This window comes from Pleurodeles waltl, chromosome 9 (genome assembly GCF_031143425.1).
Source record: "Pleurodeles waltl isolate 20211129_DDA chromosome 9, aPleWal1.hap1.20221129, whole genome shotgun sequence".
Taxonomy (NCBI): Eukaryota; Metazoa; Chordata; class Amphibia; order Caudata; family Salamandridae; genus Pleurodeles; species Pleurodeles waltl.
This window is the reverse complement of record NC_090448.1, coordinates 915,663,559-915,681,216: the sequence shown is the minus strand read 5'-3', so window position 1 is coordinate 915,681,216 and position 17,658 is coordinate 915,663,559.

Sequence of the window (17,658 nt, the reverse complement as noted above, 5' to 3'; positions counted from 1 at the left end):
CAGGAGCATTGGCAGGACCGAGTGATTCTAGAGGTAATACTTAGCAAGGAGGAAAGGCAAGGATTTAGCATGCTACTCACTGTGAAACCGAAGCCACTTAACAATACAAGACAGGAGATAGAAAAGAACAAACTAGTCAAAGTAAGGAGTGTACTAATATATGAACAAGACGTCTCTTGATAACTTAGGGAAAGCCCTTTGGAGTAGAGCCAGCAGATTGCTTTTAACAACAGTCATACACCGAATTCATAGTGGGGCCTGCTGTATAGACTGTTGTACTTAGTGTGAGGTGGACCAAGACTGAAAACAACACTGAGTCAAGTAAGACTCCAAAGGAACTGGGTGCAACAACAGAAGTTTTTCCCTTACCTGTTCGGAACAGAGACCAAGCCAGAGGTCACACTATAAACAGATATGGACTGCAACAGACAGTGGACTCCATTTTGAGTGGAACAGAAAATCAGAGTGGAAAGAATAACCGGATTACAGGACAGACAAAACAGGAGTCAGGCAAGGAGGAAAACAATACAAGGAATTATGAGCAGGACTTCAAAAATGAAGACTAGGAATACAGGAATCAAAGACAGACTGCATCCAACAGGAAATAATGCCCTGTTGGTACAGGGAATTGAAATTAGGATTCAGAACAAGTAACTTGAGACATATCCAACAGGCAGTGAAACAAGTAATGCCCTGCTGGTACAAGTAAACTGGAACTAGGATTCAGAGCAAGTAACACAAGGATGTACCTAACAGGCTCTGGAACAAGGACAGAACAAACATTTAGAACAAGGAAATAAAGGGAACCCACTGCCAACTCAGCAAATATGTGGCAAGAAACCCAATAGGGAAAACACAGAAATCAGGATATCAGGCTAAAAAGAAAGGCGAGACTGAAGAGCAAGTGAAACATATAAGCACAATGCTGCTCAGGGCAGCCACAAGAAAACAGAACACTGCAAAAAGCAATCGCTCGAATCAGGAACTCCTCTTAAGGATTCAGCAGGGCAGGCAACTGGAGAAGAAAGCAGGAGCTCTCAGAAATTGTATTTGAAGCTCAAGTTCTGAATGCAGAAGCCAGGCTTTAATCCCTACTCCCAGCTCAGAGCCACACAGGGTGACTGGAATTCAGAACAGGTGTGAGCGGGTTGCAGCGCAGTGAAGGTGAGAGCAGTCAAAGCCCCTCCTCCAGCTCTCTGTCTGAAAGAGTACACAGAGATTCCAGGAAGCGACCAGCAGGTATAACGAAAATCCAGAGTGGAATATGCATCCAATCTAGTTTTGTAACATGACCAGAGTTCATGCAATTGAGCACATGGGCCTGCTGGAAGAGGGAAGACAGAGTTCCAATTATAATATGATTCCCCATAAATCTCCTCACCAGCTCTCATGGTAAAGGCATACAAGTACCATAATGCTTTAGTGGTTGGTAAGTAAACTCTGTGGATCTGATTTTCAGAGGGTTTAAATACTGAAGATCAGCAAAATAGTATTCATGATGGCAGTAGGCTCACAGAAGGTCCTCAAGTAGCGCCACTCAATGGGAGGTTCAAAGGAACCTGACAGAGGCCATGTGCTGGGGTCAAGGAGATTGGAGCCTTCTGTCCTTAAGGCTCAAGTCAGGAGGCCAGCCAACTAGCCCGCGGAGTCACTCGGGCAGCCCTGCTTTCAACAGATGTAGGTCCAGTCTTCTCACCCAGGCAAGAGGGCAGCAGGCAGGAGATCAGCAAAGCATCAGTCCTTTGGGGCAGCAGTCCAGCAGAGTGGTAGTCATTTGTGTGGAGGCAGGACACAGCCTATTCAAGGTTAAGTGGCATATTTATACTCTGTTTGCGCCGAATGTGCGTCACAAATTTTGACGCACATTCAGCGCAAGCCGTGCACCATATTTAAAAATAGACGCCCGCGGACGTCAAAATTCCACTGTGTGAGTCATTTTTGGATGCGGGAAACTGCCTTGCTTTAATGACATGCAAGGTAGGCATTCCTGCCCAAAAAAATGACTTTAAGGCCTGTGCGCCTTATTTATACTCCTGTGTCATTTTGATGCCCTGGGTGAGGGCAGGCGTTAAGGGACCTGTGGGCTCACTTCCATGGTCTCTGACCATGGAAAGAGTCCAGAGGTGCCCTTCCCTGCCGCGAGGGACACCCCCTGCCACCCTCGCCCACCCCTGGAGGACACCCATGGATGGGGGGACCCATCCCAGGTAAGTACAGGTAACTTGAGGTAAGTAATTTTTTTTTTTTAAAGTGGCATGGGGGGGCCTATTTTGGGCCCCCCCTACATGCCACTGTGCCCAATGACCATGCCCAGGGGACAGAAGTCCCCTGGGCATGGCCATTGGGCAGGGGGGTATGAGTCCTGTCTTTGCTAAGACAGGAGTCATTTCAATGGAGGTTGTGCATCAAAAAATGGCACAAGTCCAGTTTGAGGCATGATTTTTGCCTCAAACCTGACTTGCACCATTTTTTGACGCACAACCCCATTTTCCCCTACACCGGCTAACGTCATTCCTTAAATAAGGCGCCCGCATGGCACGTAGGAATGGCGTTAGCCGGCGGTAACATTTTTGACGCAAACTACTGCCTGCGCTGGTTTGCGTCAAAAAGTATAAATAAGGGCCTAAGTGAGGCGAGGCCCAGCTACCCCTCCCATCCTGCCACTGATGGCTCACCCAGGCACATCTAAGCTCCCTATTGTATGAAGCCGTCTAGGAGGAATACACAAGGCACACTGTCAACTACACCAGTCATGTGACCTACAGCCAGGCTGCAGGCACTAATCGGCTAAGGCAGGAAAATGCCAACTTTCTAAAAGTGGCATTTTTAAAATTGTAATTTAAAATCTGACCATCATGTTTCATTGCAATTCCAAAGACACCAAACAGGATCTGGTTACCTGCTTCCATTTAAAACTTAAAAGTATATGTCCTACTTTTTAAACACATTGCATGTTGCCCTCCGGGCTGTCCAGGGCCTTCCCTAAGGTGACATTTATGAATTCAAAAGTAGGATACGGGTCTGTAAAAAGGCTTACTTTGCCAAGTCAACATGACAGTTTAAAACTACACACACAAGCTGCACTATTACTTAAGTGGGTGGCACAATCAGTGCTACAGACCGACTAGTAGCATTTAATGTCCAGACTTTGGGCACAGATACTGACATTTTTTTAGGGACTTACAAGTAACGTAAATATGCCAATTAGGCATAAGCTAATTCTAACATGTTTTAAAGAGAGAGCACAAACAGTTTAGCACTGATTAGCAGTGGTAAAGTGTGCAGCCTCCTAAAGCCAGCAAAAAGAAGTCAGCAAATGGGAGGGTTGAAGGCAAAAAAGTTAGGAGGTAAACCACACCAAGGAAGCCAAGTCTAACAGCCTAGATATACATTTTATTTATAACTGCAAAGACTCGGAGAGTCAATTGACAAATTTGTGGCGAGGTTGTGAGAGTTGTCAATAAAATACCAATTCGGAAACATGGCAGAAGAATTGATATGTGATCAAGTAATTGCTCAATGAAGGAGTAAGAAGATCCAGGAACGATTATGGGCTGCAAAAATCCTACTTTGAAGGACACTATTTAGATTGTTTTTTAGATTGCTAATGTTGTTGAGAAATAAGAATTGTGTGTGAATAAGAGGTATAAAAGAGGTGTTGTAGCAGGTGACAAGGAAGAAATAATAGCTGTGGGATATGTAGAAAAACTGGGAACTGTGTCAAAAGGTTCTGTTAAAGATCAGGGAAATGTGGGAAATAAGCATGTTTCACAAGCTTGCAACAAGTGTGAGAGTAATTAGCTATACTATACTATTGGTAAAGCATGTAAAAAGTACAAAGGTAATTTTACACGCGTGTGCAAAGAAGTTCCCAAATCAACGGTGGCTGAAGCTAGGGTCAGGATAAAGGAAATGAGAGGAGAAGAAAAAGACCCATAGTATTATTCAATCTGTTGTAAGGAACATTGAGTTGATGGTATGTACACCATCATATCCAAAGACATAGGAGAATTGTTTCATGTAAAGCTTCTACCATCATACCCAAAGACTTGTTTTTAAGAAAATGTTCGGATGTAAAGAATCTGCCTGAGGAGGTTTGTCCAGTTAGTATTAAGGGGAAGAGATTGACATTATAGTTTATTTCAACACTAGCATTACGTTTTTGGCTGGAGAGACTGAGAGCAAGGTTTACATTCGAGAGAGTGGTTCACTAATCCTAGGCTGGATGGATTAGTATGATTTGCACATTATTGTTAACCCTAGGTCGCACAAACAAGTGATGGAGGCTGAAGAGGTGAATGTCGATGAAATATTGTGAAGTGTGAAAAGGGTTATGAAGAGAGTAACTGGGAGAATTGAAGGGTTATGTGCACCAGATTATGGTTAAGCCAAGAGCAGTACTTATTAAACATAAATTAAGAAAGGTCCTTCTCGTAGTCAGGGACGAGATAATGAAGATGTTGGATGAAATGATAAAGAAATGAGGTATAGAACCTGTGGAGGCTTCCAAATGGATATCACCAGTTGTCATTACACAGAAGGCTGTTAGTTAATTTAGATTTTGTGTTGACCTGAGGCATGTGAAAAAAAATATTGTCACAGACAACATTCCCTTATCTAATATCAAGAAACTTATATTATTGTTGAATGGTGACAAGTTCTTTTCAAAGTTAGATTTTAAACATGTTTTTCACCAGATTTGTTGCACAAAATTCCAAAGCTCTTACAGCATTTATTACCACAGGAGGAACTTTTCACTTCACAACAATGACTTTTGGGTTATCTTCGGCAGCCAGTGTATTTCAACGTTTGTCTCAGGTGTTCAAGAGCTTGTCAAATGTCATAAGATGACATTCTTGTCTATGGAACAACAGTGGAGCAGCACAATCAAGTACTGAAACAGCTCTTGGACAGTTCGCGGAAGGCAGGTCTTACTCTGCATAGAGAAAAACATGTTTTTTGACAAAGGAAATAGAATATTTGGCCCTCACAATGACAGGTGAAGGGGTGAAACCTAAAAGAGATGTTGTTATTGCTATTAAGTCATCTCCACAAAACAAACATCAATTAAGATCAGTCATGGGCTAATTGAGTACTATTCAAAATTTGCAGAAAATGCTGTTATAAAGATAGAAGTTCAAAAATACTGTTAAGAAAGGGATCTCAATTCAGATGGGGTGAAGAACAAGAGAATGATTTTTAATTACTCAAAGAATTTGTTCCATAGGAATTTTAGTTCCTTTTGACACTATGTTGTGATCTATTTTCACTGGTGATGCTAGTGGTGTGGGAAATGGGGCTGTTTTATCTAAATTACAAAATCCTGTTGAAAGAGCAGTGCTGTAGGAAAGTACCTTCTTTCTTCTCCTGGCTACCCCCATTTTCTGCCTGTTGTCAGTGTGTTTGACTGTGTTCACTGGGATACTGCTAACCAGGACCCCAGTGATTATGCTCTCTCCCTTCTAACTTGGTAACGTGTACCATTCTGACCCCACATTTGGCATACTGGTGCCTTGTGTAAGTCCCTAGTATATGGTAGACAGGAACCCAGGGCTTTGGGTTACCAGGAGATCCCCATGGGCTGCAGCACGTACTATGCCACCCATGGGGAGCCCATGAAAAGTGTTCTGCAGGCCTGCCATTGCAGCCTGCGTGAAAGGGTGCATGCAGCCTTTTTCAGCATAGGTCCTCGAACGTCAAAATTCCTCCGTGTGCGTCATTTCCTGGATGCGGGAAACTGCCTTGCGTTAATGACATGCAAGGTAGGTGTTCCCGTCCAAAAAATGACTTTAAGGCATGTGAGCCTTATTTATACTCCTGTGTCATTTTAATGAACAGGAGGGGGCAGGCCTTAAAAAATGGCGCAAAGCCTGCTGTGTGCCGTTTTTTAACGCCTGGGTGAGGGCAGGCGTTCGGTGGCCTGTGGGCTCACTTCCATGGTCTCTGACCATCAAAGCAGTCCAGAGGTGCCCTTCCCTGCCCCCAGAGACACCCCCTGCCACCCCTGCCAACCCCTGGAGGACACCCATGGATGGAGAGACCCATCCCAGGTAAGTACAGGTAAGTAGAGGTAAGTATATTTTTTTTATTTTTTTAAAGTGGTATAGGGGGGCCTAACTTGGGCCCCCCTACATGCCACTGTGCCCAATGGCCATGCCCAGGGGACAGAAGGCAAGGGGGCATGACTCCTGTCTTTGCTAAGACAGGAGTCATTTCAATGGGGGTTGTGCGTTAAAAAATGGTGCAACTCCGGTTAGAGACATGGGGGGTCATTCTTACCGTGGCGGGCGGCGGAGGCCGCCCGCCAAAGTACCCCCGCCAGAACACCGCACCGCGGTCGTCAGACCGCTGCGGTGATTCTGGGATTTCCACTGGGCTGGCGGGCGACCGCCAAAAGGCCGCCCGCCAGCCCAGTGGAAATCAACCTTCCCACGAGGACGCCGGCTCTGAATGGAGCCGGCGGAGTGGGAAGGTGCGACGGGTGCTGTTGCACCCGTCGCGTATTTCAGTGTCTGCAAAGCAGACACTGAAATACAAAGTGGGGCCCTCTTACGGGGGCCCCTGCAGTGCCCATGCCATTGGCATGGGCACTGCAGGGGCCCCCAGGGGCCCCAAGACACCCCATACCGCCATCCTGTTCCTGGCGGGAGAACCGCCAGGAACAGGATGGCGGTATGGGCTGTCAGATTCTCCATGGCGGCGCAGTTTACTGCGCTGCCATGGAGGATCCATTTGGGCAGCGGAAAACCGGCAGGAGACCGCCGGTTTTCCGCATCTGACCGCGGCCAAATCGCCGCGGTCAGAATGCCCTGCGGGGCACCGCCAGCCTGTTGGCGGTGCTCCCGCCAACCCTGGCCCCGGCGGTCCATGACCGCCGGGGTCAGAATGACCCCCATGATTTTTTACTCTAACCTGACTTGCACCATTTTTTGACGCACAACCCCCATTTTTCCCTACGCCAGCGCTGCCTGGTTAGAGTAATTTTTTTTTACTCTGACCAGCCCCCAGTGCCGGCAAACGTCAATCCATAAATAAGGCGTCAAAAAATATAAATATGGGCCTGTGACTCTTGGACTTGGTCCCTTCTCTTCACAGGTCTTCTTCAGCAGGAATCCACAGCTGGTTTCTTCCAGTCTTGTCTGGGTGTCTTCTTCTCTTCTTTTTCCTCCTGTTGGGTGCTTTGGGGAAATTCCAGTTATTTACTACTGCTTTCCTGGTCGATGGGGGGTACTGTGTTGCTTACCTCTGTGGTTTTCTAGTACTCCCAGTTCCCCTCCACACATTCCAATTACATAGGTGGGGGTCCTGTGTTCGCGTTCCATTACTTTAGTATATAGTTTGGGCTCCCGCTAGGTTCACTATTGGTTAGTTGCAACTGCACTGTTTTCTAACCTTCTCTATACCTATTGCTGTTTGCTAGTGTATATAATTAGTGTATTACTCACCTCCTATTGGAGGGTTGCCCTTCTAGTATTTTGCGGGAGTGTGTGACCAAAAATAAAGTACCTTGATTTTTGTACAACTGAGTGTTTTCTTTCATGTGTATGAGTGCTGTATGACTACAGTGGTATTGCATGAGCTTTGCGTGTCTCCTAGATAAGCCTTGGCTGCTCATCCACTGCTACCTCTTTATAGAGCCTGGCTTCTAGACACTGCCTGCACTTCAATAATAGGGGATACCTGGGCCTGTTATAAAGTGTACGTACCTTAGGTACCCACCACACACCAGGCCAGCTTCCTACAAGTGCTGTTTGTTTTGTGTTCTTTGACAGAAACAGAATACAATTTTGCTGTGATCGAGAGTGAAGCACTGGCTGCAGCTTGGAGTGCTGAATATTTCAGAGCTTAGTTGTGGGGTATAGGTTTCAAATTACGCACTGATCACTAGCTCCTTGTGAAGATTCTCACACCTTCAGGAGAGGATAATAGTTCATCCAGATTAGCAAGGTTGGTGGCCCGGTTACAAGAATTTTGGTGTAATGTAGAAAATATTCCTGGCTGGTGCAATGCTCAAGTGGATGGTGTCTCTCATCTGCTGTTGAAATGGCAATTTGTGGATGAGAAGGCTGGGTTGGCCAGGGAGAAGGAAGGAGCTGTAGCATGGTTGTAGGAGGTTGTTCAGCGTGGTGTTAGTATTTACACCAAGGGTGAGTGAGTGCAAGAAATGGAAACTGATGGTATGTTAAAAGAGGTGTGTTGAATGGTGATTGAGGCAGGACAAAGGGAGAGTGCTTTGGTTCCTTCTCAGGTCTTTTGTCAAGATCTTGGATGAGCTATGTTTAAGTGGAAGGAATATTTTAATGAGGCCTGATAGATATGTTTCCCCTAAGAATTTGAGAAAGACGGTTATACAGTTAGCCTAAGAGGGGCATTTAGGTCAGACTATGGTAAGGAGGAAAGTTAAAGAAAATTGTTGGTGGCATGGGATTGTTGCACAAACTGCTCAATGGGTGGAAAGGGGCTCTGTATGCAAAGAGCATGAGAAGAGACTCAAAGTTGGACCGCAATCTGGTATAAGTCATATTCAAGTCTCAGGAGAAGCGTGGCGTCTGTATGGACTTAATTGGTCCACTGACTGGGGTAAGCAGAGAGTTAAGGTTTGCCATGATTTCTGTTATTGAGGAAGTTGTTAGGGTGGAGATTTTTCCTAATACCTTAATCACAGATAATGAAATGTAACTCACTTCTGTGGAAATGATGACATTTCAGAGTGGTAGTGGTATGAGACATCATCATATGGCCTTGTACAACCCTCAAGCTAATGGTATTGCAGAGAGGGCAAACTGTATGGTAAAAGGGGCTGTCCAGATGGCAATTCAGAGTGGCAGTAATATATGCAGTGTTGTTAATGAGTTGGTATGGGCACATTATACCACCATAAATAGTGTGACACTGATTTCTCCATTTGCAGTAATGAGAGGTCAGAAACCAAAGGCTACATTGCTACAAGGTTTGTTGAAAGAATACAATTCAGTGTGTGTCCCTTAGTCACCAGAATACTGTGCGACACACAACTGAAATTGGAGACTGGGTAAACATTAAGGTTGGTTGTGTAAAATAGGTTTCTCAAAGCTCAGGGGGCCCTATTGGAGATCAGCTCAACTCCCATCCAATGGTGAATGGCTAACAGAAATGTAGAAAACAGCCTACTACAAACTGATCATATCTAAAGTGGAGGATAACTCCAAGATCTGCTCCCAGGTTTGGTCGTCTTTTCTGAGCACCAACCACATTGCCTGGAGGGCAAAAGATCTCCTGCTGCCTGCCGCTATAAGTTCAATAATGGCACTCGTGGCCTCCCACCCCTTCTCTACCCCCTCCTCAACCCCCATATCCCCCACCATCCCTTCCTTTGCACAGCCCATGGCCCAGCTGAGTGGCTGGCATTGGCACCTCCTGGTTGGCCCAACCCAACCTTTCTCCCCGACTCTGCTTAGAATCCCCAGGTCCACAGTACATAAGAAAACCTCCTTAATGCCCTGTAGAATGTACCAGGCCCTCAAACAAGCCCTCTCTTCCTCCTCTCCTGCTCGCCTCTCTTTTTCTCTTTTTCTTCCCCCTTTTCCCTTCTCCCTTTTTCTTATTCCCTCCTTCTACTAATTAATATTACTCGATTTCCTACTGCTTGAACCATGCTACCCTAACACACTGAGCTGATGATAGCTATGTCCTCATTTATTTTCCAGGCTGTATCCCCGCCTCCCTCGTAATAGGGGTTTGTTTTGTCAAACAATCCCTGCATGTGATTCTTTTGTGTTCTTCTAAAAATTATCGATAAATGCAAAAAAAAGTTCAGTGGGCCTTTCACATTCAAGGATGTGCTTGAATGGCATGTGGTGTTGGAAAATACAGACAAACAGAACAGACGTAGGGTGGGCCTCCATCAAAAAGGGGGTAAGTCTGAAGTGAATGGTGAAGAAAGTGGTTACAGTGGATTTATGGTGATGGGAGACGAGGAGTTGAGAGGTAGCTCAAGGAGTAGCGCTGGAATGGAAGAAAGAGTAATGGGTAATGGTGATTTGATTGAAGGAGTAGAAAGGAGCTGTGTTGCTGGAGAGGGTAGAAAGAGGTTAATTCATTTGAGGAGGGAATGGCGACCACCTAGGTATCTAGAGGATGATGTGCAAGGATAATTTGTACATCTGCGACCATTGCAATGCTAAAGAAAACATAATTCACTTATGTATCTGTAAGATTATGTGTAGGGTAATTTGAACATCTGAGATCACTGCAATGGTGTATTTCCTCTGGACTGTTATTTAATTTCATTTTTTGCCTTTCTGTTTATCATCTTTATGTATCATAGTTTTGTGTTTTTTATGTTTCTTGCTAAAATGTTTAGCTTGTAATGGTAAATGAAGTGGGATATGTTGTGCCTTTAAGGCGTGCTTTGAAATTGTTGGTCTGAACATTCTTATGTTTATTCCTGAGGTATGGGTTTCTATTTGTTGAAGTTATAGGTTGTGGGTGGCTCAGGGAAGTCCCACTCAGACAGGCTAAATAAAGACCCTTCTATATGGAAATCAAATTCTGCCTTGACTGGTTTATTGCAACAAGGGGCAAACAATGTAAAGAAAGAATGATAAATGTAGCAAGACATCACTCAGTGCACACTACAATTCGGTATTATACACAGTGTTAAATTAGTCCCAGTCCTCGGCATGAGCACTTACTCATGATAGTTCATATCATGGTGGGACTTTCTAATTGTGTACAGAGTACATCAGTTTAATGTTTAAATTCACATTTTAAACATAATTCTAGAGCACTCTTAACATTAGTTTATACCTATTTACATTTGTAACTATTTAAAATAATCTATTGTAATATAATTTCATATAGGGTTTTATTTTAAGTCCCTACTTTCATAATTTTTTATGGGAGGGTGTTGCAGTGCCAGTTGTTGGCTATGTGCAGTGCTGGATGTTCCACTGTGTTTTTTGGTAGCAATTTACACTCAGGTTTTGTGAATCCCAAAAAGCAGTATACTCACTCAAAAGTGTAAACATGCTCAAAAGTGTAAGTTACTTTTGTGAATTGGGCTCTCAGTGATTCAGAGCTCAGGACTCTGACATCATAAAAGGCATCTACACAATGTGCAGACCTGTGCTCAGAAGAGTTGTCAACCTACACCACCAAGGCTTTACATACATTCAGACAGAAAAGCAGTCTAATAAGGAGAGATGTATTTGCTAGCTGGGAACACACCTTACCTTTCCTTATCAGGACCAAATTTTAATGAACTTCCTAGGGCACCATTGGCCTTTGTACACAGCTTGCTCAGATGACATACACCAGTCTATGCCTCATTGACATGTTTCTTGGTGGACTGTCTACTCTTTTCCCCATTCTAGGGTGATAAATTGTGGCATCAACATCAGCTCTAATAAGTACGTACAAAGGTCATGTAGGAAAGTAGGATCTTTCTGACATGGTTGCCCCACTTTTTGCCTGGTGTCAGTGTATTTTGACTGTAGTACACTGGGATCCTGCTAACCAGGAACCCAGTGTCAGTGTACCCTCCCCTAAATTTGGTTGGTAAGCACTTCTTACACCCTACAATTGGCATACTGGTGTCCCCTGTAAGTCTCTAGTATATATACACCAGGGCATAGTTACATCCAGGTTTTATGTCACCCATGGTGGCTCATGCAAACTTTGTCTACAGGCCTGCCAATGCAGCCTGTGTGAAATGGTGAATGCACCTTTCACCCCAGATATAAGGTTTACCTTGTATCATGTGTGGTATATGAGATATATTACATCACACCTAGAATGTAGAATGTAAGGGGGTTCTATTTCCCCAGGCTAAAGGCTGGCAGAGCTGTTGCTTTGTGAGTGTGGCTGGGATGCTTTCAATAAAGAATCCAGTAAAAGGAACTAATCAACTCTTAGCTTAACTTCTACACTGGCGACGAGTGGAGGAAATATCGAGCATCCCAACACCTTGCATTTTATACTCTACAATCTGATTTCTGCTTCTTAATCCAGCGTAACTACATTCAAGACTTTTGCCGCGGTATGAATGAACCGGCTAGATACCAAGGAAAATACTTTCTTATGGTGCATGGGACCCAGGGGAATGTCATAGGTATGACAACATCTTTGAAGGTGTGACTGGGAACATTTAATCTTCATCACTTCTTGGATATTCAAGAAAGATGGGACTAATTACATGATACGCTGATCCTACAATCCTACAATCTATTTCGGAAATTAGTGGAGCTGTTCTGGAGAGCTGAACTGTGTTTTTTTTAATCAATTTTGTGATCTTAGTTAAGAAATTAACACTTAAGACAGCTCCGTTTGCAACATGCGACTTATTTGAAAATCAACATTATCATTACCTTCATTTGGCTTGTGGCTCTCTGGTGACTCCTCAGTGACGCTTCGTGTGTGTTCCTCTGAATGCATTTGCGTGGTCTCCAGTGCTTCCTGCTTCGATTCATTGAGCACACACAGGACTTGCATTGTGGCTATACGTGATGTCAAACGTCATCTATGCTTAGGGAAAAGCAAAGAGAAGGAAAAACAAGCAGATTTCCCACAGCAAACACTCTCAGTGTTTTCCTATGTGACTGTGTGTAGATTACAGTGATTGCTTGCCAGTTTCCAAGGCTGTATCCTCCAAAACGTTCTTCACGCCCACGGATTGATTTCTTGGGCTTGTGAGTTTGTATGTTTACAGCAACATACACACTATTTCAAAGCTAAAACTATAATTTCCAATTGAATTGATTTATTGACACTATGAGTTTGTATGTCTACAGCGACATGCACGCTATTTGAAATTTGAATCTATATTTTCCAAATTGAATTGTTATGATACATTTACATTTTATCTGGGTATATCCATAGCAACTATGCAGAATATACCACCTCTGCCCTTTTTATTGCCAGGACATCCGCCTATAAAATGGTCTTAGTGGAAAAAGTCATTTCTTCACTATTCCAGAGAATGTGGCACAAACTTGTCAAATGAGAGGAAGACATCTTTACTCATGCACTGTGTAGTGAGTGAAGGTCAGGAAGTTTTTGAAACACTACCTGATCCAGGTGATGAAGTAACTGATTTAAATGAGTTTCAGACATGCTTAAAAAAGTTGGATCTACATTAGTTACCTAAAATTTGTATAATTTTGGAACGTTATCATTTTGGCATGAGAGATCAGAAACCTAATGAGAGTGTGGAAGAATATGTAACAGCTTTGAGGAAATTGGCTTCATCTTGCAGATTTGGGTCCACTATAGAAGAGCGCATAAGAGATCAATTTATGTTAAAGTGTTGCAGTGATAAAATTAGACAGGAACTATGGGGAAAGATGATCCTTCTCTACAGGAAGTAATCACTTTGGCAAAGAGTGAGGAAGATACTCTAGCTTGTGTTGAGGAATCAGAGAAAAACAAGAATCCTGTTGTGAATAAGGTTTATCCAAAAATGAACAAAGTAGGTTCAGAGAAGGTGGCAAAGAAGAAGAAAAAAATACGCAAGGGCAGTGGGCAAGATTCAGAGAAACCAAATGTTTTAGATGTGGTAATGTTGGCCATTTTGATTCTGACATGACATGCAAGATTTGTAACAAAAGGATAATTTTGCCAAATGTTGTAAGTCAGGCAAGTGTCCTAATGTTTCGTTGGTAAAACTAGTTGAGGATTGTATTTTATCTGTGTTTGTGGAACCTTAGCAAAAGAAACATCGGCAAGATAAGATTTCTATCATGGGTGTTGAGAGTGAGGTTTTGTTTGACTCTGGGGCATGGTTGACTTTGATATCCAACAAATTGTTTGACAAACGATTAAGTCACAGAGTGAACTTAAAAGAACTGGATGTGAATCCGTGTGCTTATGGAGGCCAAGTTATGGAACTAAGAGGGTATTTTGAATTGGATATTTCTTTCAAATCTAACAATATCTTTGGGAAGATATATGTTCCAGTGAAAGGGGACAGTGTTCTGAGTTGGCCACATCAGAGAGAGTTAAACATTATTTTAGACCCATATTCTTCTACGCCTGTAATGATTAAAAGTGAATTTTTGGAGAAGGTACATGTAAATGATTTACATGAGCTTACAGCGTCAAAGGATAACATTGTACCAGTACTTAAATTCTTGAATGAGTTTAAGGAAGTATCCAGTGACAAATTGGGATGTTTAAAAGGGTATGTGTTAGAAATGGGATCTTTGGTTGGCAGTCAGGTTACCCCCTGCTCAAGCAAGGACTCTCACTCTAGTCAGGGTAAGTCACACACAATCCAAATTATCCTGTGCCCACCCTTGGCTAGCTTGGCACTGAGCAGTCAGGCTTAACTTAGAAGGCAATGCATGAAGTATTTGTGCAATAAATCATGCAATAACACAGTGTAGCACCACAAAAATACACCACACAGTGTTTAGAAAAATATATAATATTTATCTGGATAAATGCAAGTCAAAACGATTAAGATGCAATAAGTATATGTTGACAATATCACTGTAGAAATGATATAAAGTGTCCATAGTCTCTTAAAAGCAACAAATGTCTCTTGCAAGCACAAACTACATGGTTTGTGTTCAAAATCTCTGCAAGGAATCGCAGAGGAGGAGATGCGTGAAAAACAGGGAGGTGTGCATTGATTTCTGGGGACGCGATGCATCATTTATTTTCGACGCAGGGAAGGCTTTGCGTAGATTTCTGGCGCTCGGTCTTGGATCCTCTTCGGGGTCCAGGGACAATGCGTTGAAATCCGGCACTTGCAGGACAAAGTCACAGGCGCTGCGTCAATCCAGTGGGCGTTGCGTGGCAATTTCTACCGCACAGCAGACGCTGCGTCGATTCCTCTCAGGAAGTTGGGCTGCGTCGTTCTGGCTCTGCTTTGTGTCGATCCAGTGGGGCATGCATCAAATTTCCGGTCGCTACGCTGGCGCTGCATCGATCTTCTCTTTGCGAAGTCGGGCTGCGTCATTCCGGTTCGGCATGCAGTGAATTTTTCACTGCGATGCAGGCTGTGCGTCATTTTCTTCAGGCTGTGCGTTGATTTCCAGCGCACAGGGAGTTCTTCTTGCAGGAATGAAGTCTTTTTGGTCCTGAGACTTCAGGGAACAGGAGGCAAGCTCTATCCAAGCCCTTGGAGAGCACTTCTTCAGCACAGCCGGTGGGCAGAAAGGCAGCAGGGCAACAGCAAGGCAGCAGTCCTTCTCAGAAAGCAGTCAGGTGAGTCCTTTGGGCAGCCAGGCATTTCTCTTTGGCAGGTTGCAGGTTCTGATTCAGGTTCTTCTCCAGGAAGTGGTTCAGTTGGTAGGGACAGAGGCCCTGCTTAAATACCCAAATGTGCCTATGAAGTGGGGGAAACTTCAAAGAGTGGCTTAGAAGTGCACAAGGTCCCCTTTCAGTTCCATCCTGTCTGCCAGGGTCCCAGTAGGGGGTGTGGCAATCCTTTGTGTGAGGGCAGGCTACTAACATTCGACATGTAAGTGTCAGGCCCTCCACCCTCCCAGCCCAGAAAGACCCATTCAAAATGCAGATGTATGCATGTGTGGCTGAGCATCCTGTGTTTGGGGTTTGACTGAGTGAATGCACAAGGGAGCTGTCAACTAAACTTAGCCAGACGTAGATTGTAAGGCACAGAAGGATTAAAGTGCAGACAAATGCTCACTTTCTAAAAGTGGAATTTCTAAAATAGTAATATTGAATCTAACGTCACCACTCAGCAGGATTTTGTATTACCATTCTGGCCATACTAAATATGACCTTCCTACTCGTCTCAGATCAGCAGCTACCACTCAAACAGTATAGGAAGGCAGCCCTAATGTTAGCCAAGAAAGGAGTAGGCCTCACAGCAGTGGAAAACGAATTTAGGAGTTTTTAACTACACAGGCACATGTCCTGCCTTTTGTCTACACAGCACCCTGCACTAGGGGTTACCTAAGACCTACCTTAGGGGTGACTTATATGTAGAAAAAAGGGAGTTTTAGGCATGGCAAGTACTTTTAAATGCCAAGTCGAATTGGCAGTGAAAGAGCCCACACAGGCCTTGCAATGGTAGGCCTGAGACATGGTTAAGGGGCTACTTAAGTGGGTGGCACAATCAGTGCTGCAGGCCCACTAGTAGCATTTAATCTCCAGGCCCTGGGCACATATAGTGCACTTTATTAGGGACTTACAAGTAGATTAAATAATCCAATTGGGTATGATCCAATGTCATCATGTTTAAAGGGGGAGAGCATATGCACTTTAGCACTGGTTAGCAGTGATAAAGTGCACTGAGTCCTAAAACCAGCAAAAACAGTGTCGAAAAATTGGAGGGAGGCAGGCAAAATGTTATGGGTGACCCCCCTAAAGCTGTCAGGTCCAACAGTATGCACATTGTATACAAATCAAGCAAAGGGCTGTACCTGTTGTCGCTAAAGTACGTCCTATTCCAATATCTATGAAAGACGATGTTGAGAATGAAATCAAAAAACTATGTGAACATGGTGTGATTGAACCAGTAGAGTGTTCTGAGTGGATTGCTCCGATTGTTGTCACACGTAAACAATCTGGTGACATCATGTTGTGTATTGATTTGAAGAGTCCCAATAAATGTGTCATGAGTGATCAATTTCAGCTTCCCAACATAACTGAAATGGTCTCACTTCTGCATGGATCCAAATTTTTCAGTACTTTAGACGTGACCTCTGCATATCATCAAATCATGTTACATCCTAACTCAAGAGATTAAACCACATTTATCGCTCTTTTTGGGACTTATCGGTTTATAAGGATGCCTTCTGGATTGGTATCAGCTGCTGCTGTTTTTCAGCGCATAATGTATAGTTTATTTGGGTCAGAGCCATGGGTTAAGTATTTTCAAGATGATATTTTGATTCATGGGCAGACTGAGATGAAGCATGATATGAGAGTCAGGAGAGTTTTGACCATATTGAGAGATCATGGTTTAACAGTCAAAGTGAAAAAATGCTCTTTCAATAGGACAGAAATTCAGTATTTGGGTCGCAAAATTATGTCCAATGTTTATATCCAAAGAGTGAGTTAGTTACGATTATATTGGAATTGCATGATCCAGTAGGGAAAGATGAGTTATTGTCGCTTCCTTGAATGGTGGAATTTCACGCAATGTTCTTACCAAATTTGGCTTTGAAAACCATACACATGCGGAGACTGCTTAAAAAAGGCATAGAATTCACATGGGATGAAGAATGTGAAAAGGAGTTTGTAAATATAAAAAAGGAGTTGTCAGCAGTTGATTGTTTGAACTCCTTTGATCCTGGAAAACATGTGTAATCTTGACGGATGCTAGTATGAAAGGTCCAGGAGCTGTACTGATGCAGGATTCTGGAAGTGGTGATGATCTCAGGCCTGTGGCATATACATCATGGACATTGCGAGGAGCTGAAATGAAATATTCCACAATAGAAAGGGAGGCTCTGAGTGTGTTTTGGACAGTTAAAAGGTTCAAGAATTTTGTGTGGAGAAGAGAATTTTCGATTTATACAGATCATGAGCCACTTATTGAGGTCTTTACAACCAAGGGTCTAGACATGATTTCTACTAGGATTAGTAAATGTATTGTTGGACTTCAAGACTTCTGTTTTGAAATTTTCAATGTACCTGGACCAGACAATAAGATTCTCAGCTCTGAAGTTGACAACTGCCTAGTAGAGGAAGAGGAGAATGAAATCA